Source organism: Anthonomus grandis, unplaced genomic scaffold (genome assembly GCF_022605725.1).
Source record: "Anthonomus grandis grandis unplaced genomic scaffold, icAntGran1.3 ctg00000808.1, whole genome shotgun sequence".
Classification (NCBI taxonomy): domain Eukaryota; kingdom Metazoa; phylum Arthropoda; class Insecta; order Coleoptera; family Curculionidae; genus Anthonomus; species Anthonomus grandis.
In genome coordinates this window covers 15,908-23,756 of record NW_026088596.1, presented here as the reverse complement: position 1 = coordinate 23,756, position 7,849 = coordinate 15,908, and the positions used below count along the sequence as shown (strand labels likewise).

Genomic DNA, 7,849 nt, shown 5'->3' with positions numbered 1-7,849 from the left:
GGAGGTGATTAACAGAACTTCAGTAAATGCATAATTAAACGTCCCCCTGTATATCTAATTTGACGTGTTTTTTTTTTTTTTTTTTTTCAGAAAGTTATTAAGGGTGGATTGTTTTGAAATGAAAGCACTGTATAAGAATAATAAAACAAATATTTTTGTCTCATTTTAGGTTAAGATTACTTTCCTTTATAAATTCTAACGAAATTCTTAAAGAAGTACAAAAAGAATCATAGACCTAAGGCAACTTTCTTAAATTCTTAACTAAATGTAACTTTCTATTTTGTATTTGTAAACATAACCTCTTAAAAACTTTAATTGTTTTGTTTCCCTACAATTGGCAGAACTGAAATTTGTCAGAATGACCAACATCGAAAGGACACAATCACGCAAAATGGCGGCCCCCTAGTAGTGGTCATTTACTTTTCATTGAATTGGCAGTCCAGGTATTAGTTCCTGGTTATAAGGATGATCTGCAGGTCTGCATACATAAAGCTCAATAGGTCAACCTTCAAGTCAGTTTAAATCATGGAATGCGCTCTTTATGTTAAGAGATATCTCAAGATACATTTTCAACTCATGCTGATATTCACAACTATCACACAAGACACTAAAGCAGTATTGTACTGCCTTATTGCCGTCTATCAAAGTGCCAAAGTCGACCAGAGTTTATAGCTGTTACATTATTTAATAAACTTCCAATAAACATATAAATCTTGCAATACAGCGCCTTTAAAAATGCAGTTAAGAAAGAATTACAACTCCAACCCTAGACAAGTACCGTTATGAGTTGTACAGTACTTTTTATTGTGTTAACTTTTAAGGGTTAAGTTGGATAATTAGTCAATTAAAATCCGAAGCTTTAATTTTTATGTTCGGCCTGAAGAAAAAATAAACAAAATTGAACAGCTTGCATTTGTATTGATCCCTTATCCAACTGAACCCTTAAAGTTAACACAATTGAACTGAGTCACTAAACCAACACATAAAATCAAGTATTTTTATTTTTGTGTCATGCTAATTATTTGATGTTTGTATGTTGTAATTATGGGAATTTTGTAATTTTAATCTCATTTTTAAACTTGTAGATAATTTTAATTACCTATATGTATATTAAGAGTGTTTTATACAGGGTGATTCATTAAGAATGAGCAATCTCTGAACTGGAGATACTACATACATATGGCGATTGAGCTTAACATGTCTTATACAAATGTTGCAGGTTTACGTTGATACAAGGTATTTTAATTTGAAGTTTCTTAATAATTTTGTGATTTTAAGCAGTATCGTCTTAAAAATTGGCGAATTTATGTATTTTGACATGAAAATTACGAATTTTGTGGTGAATTTAGCATTATTTATACAGAGCGTTAGTTACAGCCTGTTACTTAGGTAAGTTACAACATATCTTTTTTGCCTAATCAATTATGGCTAAAACGACTGGAAAATCTAAAAGGTAGTTCAATTTTGAATAAAAAAGGTACTCTTGTTTATTTCATGTAACACTAAAGTGAGAGTATCTACATAACCTAATTTAAATATACAAAGCCTGGCTATAGAAAAAAAACATTATTTTACATTATATCATTAAGTTAAAACCATCATAGAACATCTTTAAAATATCTTCGGAATGTTGTGGCTTTTAAAATGGTGAATTGGGGATAACCTGATGGTTTTATCGAAGAAACTTTTCGGGGAAAACATACTAATTACGAGCGAATACCAACTTGGAAAACCCAATATAAGACACTGATTATTTACTGTATATCATACATCAAAACGTCCCATAACATTGAAAAATTGTACAATTTTTCATTCATTATTAATATATCCACCTGGCAGCCACTAATTTCTCTCTATTAGTTAAGCAACTCAGCCTGTGGCATGTTACCGCTTAGTTTCTTGGCGCGTTCTCAAAAAAATTGCGGGAGTAACGCTGTTGGGAAAACTTTTATTCCATTTTCTTGGTTTCGTGTGCAAATAGTCCAAAATATCTTATGCACTAAATCATTTTTATCTGGTTCGTTTAATGGCTTAATAAAGCGTGCCAAGATGTTCCCACACTCTCTCTCTCTCCTTCGTGTTTCCTCAGGAAACTACTATGGCAAACCATGTTCCATACTCTCATCTCTCTTATATGTATACTGAGTTAGTGGTTCTTTTTCATTAGTTGAAATTTAAAAAAACCACATAAATTTAATAGACTTTAATGGTGGCATGTTTTATCGTAAGGGCATCATCAGACCAACCGGACAATAACACAACAAACACGTGTGTAACTTTTATTAAATCAACTGTGATTCTGTGTATTTTGTGTTTTGCTTTTGTTTACTGTTAAACTACTGATAACTTAAACGGTTTTGAGGTTCACCTATAGTTTTAAAAATTTTAGCAGTTTTATTTAACTTTTCACTCTATATGGCAACACCGTTTAGGCTCTCAGTCCCCTATTTAGGGCCCTCACTAGTCGTGTACAGTAACGCTGTTGCCACATATCGACGACACCAATTTCTAACAAAAGACGCAAAAAAATTCATGCATTTTTTTTAGGTTAATTTTTTCATAAATTTTTGAAATTTAGTAACAATACAAGAAATACAACATTAACAATAAAGAAATTACATATAGGATACATACAAATCTTGGTCTTATTTTGATAAAGGGCGAGAAGAGCTGCAACAAAATAAAATGGTGAATGCGCGGGGTTCAACGGGTCAACTTGTTTGGTACCACTGTATTTTTTTTCGGGTGTTTTATTGGCTCTGACATGCAGTACTCCCCAGTGTCTCCATATAAATAGAATACGCGGTGCCCAACATATACAGAATGTCCCAACGAAAAGGTGTGACTCTTCTAGTATGTTTTGGAAAAAACGCTCGAACATGTCAATTTTGATATCTAGGAGGACGTATGTCTTTTTATCTATAGCTGTATAATACAAAGTGATTCCAAAATAAAATATTGCCTTACACTTTGGGTTTTAAATAGAAACCCTCTTTTTTTCGTAGCTTTTATTTAATAAAGTGTTTAATCATTGTGAAGATATTTGGGTTATTAAAACTCGTCTTTTTCAGGCACTAAAAACTTAAATTAAAATCAATTTTTTTGACACTTAAATTAAAGTCGTACTTTCAGAAATTTAAAGCTTAAGTGTTGAGTTTTATGCACTAAAAGCTTAGGATAAGGTCAAATTTTCGGCTAATTACATACCTTTTCAAATATCGTTAAACGTCTAAAATTTTCCATTTTTTTTAAGCAAGAATGATATAACTGAATAAAAAAGTGTCCAATCTTACTGCCTAAAAGAAAAAAAAAATTTTTTTCTTATAAATTTAGGCAGGTAAAGCTTAAAAGATGAATTAGGTAAAGTCAGCACAACAAATAAGAACATCAAAGACGACTTTTTACAACCTGATAAAATGAAAAAGAAACCTTCGATGACCAACGAGATTCTCGATAAATAAAGACGCTGAGCACAAACAAAATCATTGAAATAAAGAACTGCTAAGCCAAGTAAAGAGACATTAAAGAAAGATGTACGTAAATAGAAACATTGCAGGCAAGGCACGATACTTTCAACGGATATCGAAAGGTCTAAACTTGAACAATTGTGAGTGATCACCCTAACCAACAACGAGGTAGAACCAAATTAATGTTGCTAACTTGTTCTTGATTGTTGTTGCTAACAGTTCAGCTATTCTTCTCTTTGTCCTTCATAACCTCAACTGCTTAAAAGAAATTAATGTTTTTTTTTGTTACAGGCAGTTGAATTATTCTCCTCTTTTTTCTTCATGACGTCAACTACTTAACAAAAAATATTGATTTTTGTTTTACATGCAATTGAGTTTTTCTTCCCTTTCTGTTTTATTGGTTTTACAGATAGTTGAGCTATTCCTTTCTTTCTACTTCATAACCCTAGCTGCTTAGAAGAAATTATTGATTTTTTTGGTTTACAGACAGTTCAGCTATTCTTCTATTTGTCCTTCATAACCTCAACTGCTTACAAGAAATTAATGTTTTTTTTACAGGCACTTGAATTATTCTTCTCATTCTTCTTCATGACGTCAACTACTTAAAAAATATATTGATTTTTGTTTTACATGCAAATGAGTTTTTCTTCCCTTTCTGTTTCATTGGTTTTACAGATAGTTGAGCTGTTCTTCTCTTTCTACTTCATAACCCTAGCTGCTTAGAAGAAACTATTGATTTTTTCATTTACAAGCATTTGAGTAACTACGGCTCACAGTTCTTCTATTTCTCCCCTAAGGCTCGACCAACCTGGAAGCAATTATTGATTTCGTTTGTTTACAGACAGTCCAGCTATTCTTCTCTTTGTCCTTCATGACCTCAAATGCTTCAAAGAAATTAATGTTTTTTTTTATAGGCAGTTGAGTTATTCTCCTCTTTTTTCTTCATGACGTCAACTACTTAAAAAAATATATTGATTTTTGTTTTACATGCAATTGAGTTTTTCTTCCCTTTTTGTTTCATTGGTTTTACAGATAGTTGAGCTATTCTTCTCTTTCTACTTCTTCAACCCTAGCTCCTTAGAAGAAATTATTGATTTTTTGTTTTACAGGAATTAAATTATTCTTCTTTTTTTTCTTCATTTGTAAGCACTTAAAGCCTAAATTATTTCAGAACTTAAAGGTTGAATAAAGGTCAGACTTTTAGGTGCTTGAGCCTCAGTCAAGCTCAGATTTGTACGTGGTGAAGGTTCAAATAAAATCAGATTTTTCAGGCATTGCAGGTGACATTTTTCAGGCACGTAAATGTTAAGTTAAGGTCATATTTTTAGGCACTTGAAGTTTAATTTTAAGTCAACTTTCGGGCACTTTAAGACCTATAAAATCAAATAGCTCCACAGCGGTTGAAAATAGATATAAACATTATTATACAAAAGTTACTAAAAACCTGAAAAAAATTGGGGGTTTTTTATTTCTAAGTTCTCACTTATTTTTTGATCACCCTGTATTGTACAGATCTAAAGACGTTCTTCTAGAAATCAAAATTGACGTCTCCGAGCGTTTTTTTTTCCGAAACATACCAGAGGTTTCCAAACAGCGATGCCACCTTTTCGGTGTTCCCACCCTTTATAGAGATGTTTAAATCTTGGAAATTTTCAGCCAAAAATTTGTTGAAAAAAACAAGTAAAAAAGAAGTACAACATCGAAAAATGTACAAAAAAAAAATAAAAAATAAAAATTATATACATACACGCTGCGGCCTATTTCGATTTCGGTTACTGAAGAGCTGCAACAAAATCAGGTGGTTTTTAAAAATTTTGAAAAATTTTTTGATTTTTTTTTTGGATTATGGAAGAAGTGAATTTGTATAGTAAAACACAGGGTGGTTGATTTGAAATCGAATATATTGAAATTTGAAAAAGCTGCCTTATTTTTCGGTTGCTTGTTGCCGAAAACAGCCCTAATTATTCATGTATTATATGGAAAATTCGAAATTTCATTTTTTAGCTTCTATTATCAGGCTGATGCTTTTACAACCCTCTATCAGGGTTACCCTGTATCTCTACAGCTTTACAACTTTTCCTAATTTTAACACCCCCCCATAATTCTTTATCTAATAGCGAATCATCATAATAATAATTTTTTTTTGTAATTAAATTCATGTTTATTTAGCGATAATGACGTTTTTATGGCAACATAATCCCGTTCCGGGAACCTATCGTGTGTCATGCCGAATGGTGTGAAATTATTAGTAAAAAAAAGCGTTAACGTTAGTCACTGATGGATATATACAGGGCGCCCCACTATACAGACCCACCCTCATGGTAAAAAAAAAAAATAAATCTCGCTTACCATATTTGTCTCTTTCTAACACACAATTACTGAATTACTAGAAGAGTGGGTGCGCACTCGTAACTGAACTAACGAACCGAAGCGAACACGGGAGTAGCCGCGGAGTGACTGGAAGATTTTCTGTGTGGAAATTTCGAAAATGTTTTTCGGGACTCCCACGCCTGGTGGGGGTTCGTATTTATATGTTTTTAATAAAACAAAAATCCGAATGTTTCACTATATTTAGGTGTTGATTTGAAAGCGTTCGAGTTTCTTAGTAGATCGGAGAGAGAGACACCTTTTCTTAGGTCGTCGGTCTGTTGTTAAAAATTTCATTTAGAGTATCACGAATATGCTAGTACTACGAAAGTTCTACAAGTTGTAATGTTCGGGAAAGTCGTTCCTTGGCAGTTGATTCTATGACAACCCTTCAAGGCCTCAAGTTGATTTGACTCGATATTCATGAATCGAACCTTCTATGTATAGCTCTAGGTGGAATTATATGGGCCAGTTCGGAGGACCATTTACCCTGATGACCAAAGGGGGGAGAAAGTAAACTGAACGTCCAAGTCTCATAAATCAATCGTCTATAGAAAGGTTACGCGTTTCGCCGCATTAGGGCATCATCAGACCTAAGTAAAATTATCAAAATTAAATAATACGGAACAGAACGCTAATTAACAGAAAAGACATACCTATCTAAATAGAAAAAACTACTGACTGACACTAACATAAATAAAAATATAAAATAAAATAAGTTTACACCATCGTGTATCGTTATTGACTAAAATATGAACTTCCAGTACATTTTATATATTTTATCTTATAAAGAATGAAAAGAAATACAATTATGAAAGGATAAAAAATACAAAAAAACATTTTTCAAAAAATTTTGAAAAACCGGGGTAATGTAGTATGCGAGTAATAAAAAAAAAACCAAAAACAGAATTTTGAGGTAATGTTACCAACAAGTGGCTTTCCACCTGAGAATTTGGAGGAAAAGTGCTGTAAACACTGTAAAAAAAGTGTCAAGACTTCTTGGAACTGTGCTTTCTACCCCTCTGCATACCATCCTAGCTGTGCAAAGCAGGCAAAAGTTGTAAAAACTGATCAGAATAATAAAGAATTTGTGAGCTGCTGTCAGAAGGCTGAGACAAATATCCCGGGCGAAATGGATGAACGGAAGATGAGAACAATCTTAAGTGAGTTGTTTAAGGAGTATATCGGTTCTTTTAAGAAATCAGTGGACCGAAAGAAATCTGTGCAATACATATCCGATGATTTGATGCACAAAAAGTTACCATTGAGCAATTAGTGGCTGAGCCAAAATTGCTTAGGGCTGAGAATGAGTCTATTAAGGGACGAGTCAAGGAGCTGGAATCAAAATTGAATGATGCTGAACAAAGAGAACGGGAGAGAAACATCATTATCAGTGGAATTCCGAAACAGGATACAAGTGATATGCATAAAATAGTTCATCAGAATGCCAGATCTATGAAGATTAATTTAGAGGAAAATTCGGTTCAGGAAGTGTATCGACTAGGAAAACGAGATGATGCCCCACTGCTGGTTAAACTTAAGGCGAAGGCAGTTTTTTTAAAGAATCAAGGAACTAAAGGGGTTAAAGACAGATATGTGTGTTATACAAGGTAACAATAACAAAATCTACTTCAATGACGATTTGACTCCACAAAATCAAAAACTGTTTAAATAGGCTATGGAATCCAAACACGTAAATAAGTACCGCACTCTGTATTTACTCGAAATGGGAGGATATTTTTGTGAAAGGGTCAGAACAAAGAACCAGTTAGACTTTTCTCTGAAGAAACTGACTTACTGATTAAATAATTTAAGTTTTATTTGTTTTTCTTTCCTGTGTGCCAACAAGGTGTACGGCTAAGATAGCGCCTTAACTATACGAGGTAGAGCAAAAAGTTCTACAGCAAAGTTGTAGGGTTGACAAAAACCTACGAACTAAAAATATTTTTATGTATACTGGGTGTGTCACAAAAAATTACTATAAAATATAATTTTTTTTAAATGATACGCCCTGT

The 7,849-nt window shown here is 32.8% G+C and overlaps 1 long non-coding RNA gene across 1 annotated transcript; it reads right to left on the bottom strand.

The window, feature by feature from the left end:
• Positions 1-2,634: 2,634 nt before the first annotated feature.
• Positions 2,635-6,384, bottom strand: LOC126749800 (uncharacterized). Its single transcript, XR_007665371.1, has 3 exons — positions 5,817-6,384; positions 5,215-5,250; positions 2,635-2,670 (listed from the first exon to the last, which is right to left on the bottom strand). It is a non-coding gene; the product is annotated as an uncharacterized LOC126749800 (long non-coding RNA).
• Between the last annotated feature and the right edge of the window lie 1,465 nt (positions 6,385-7,849).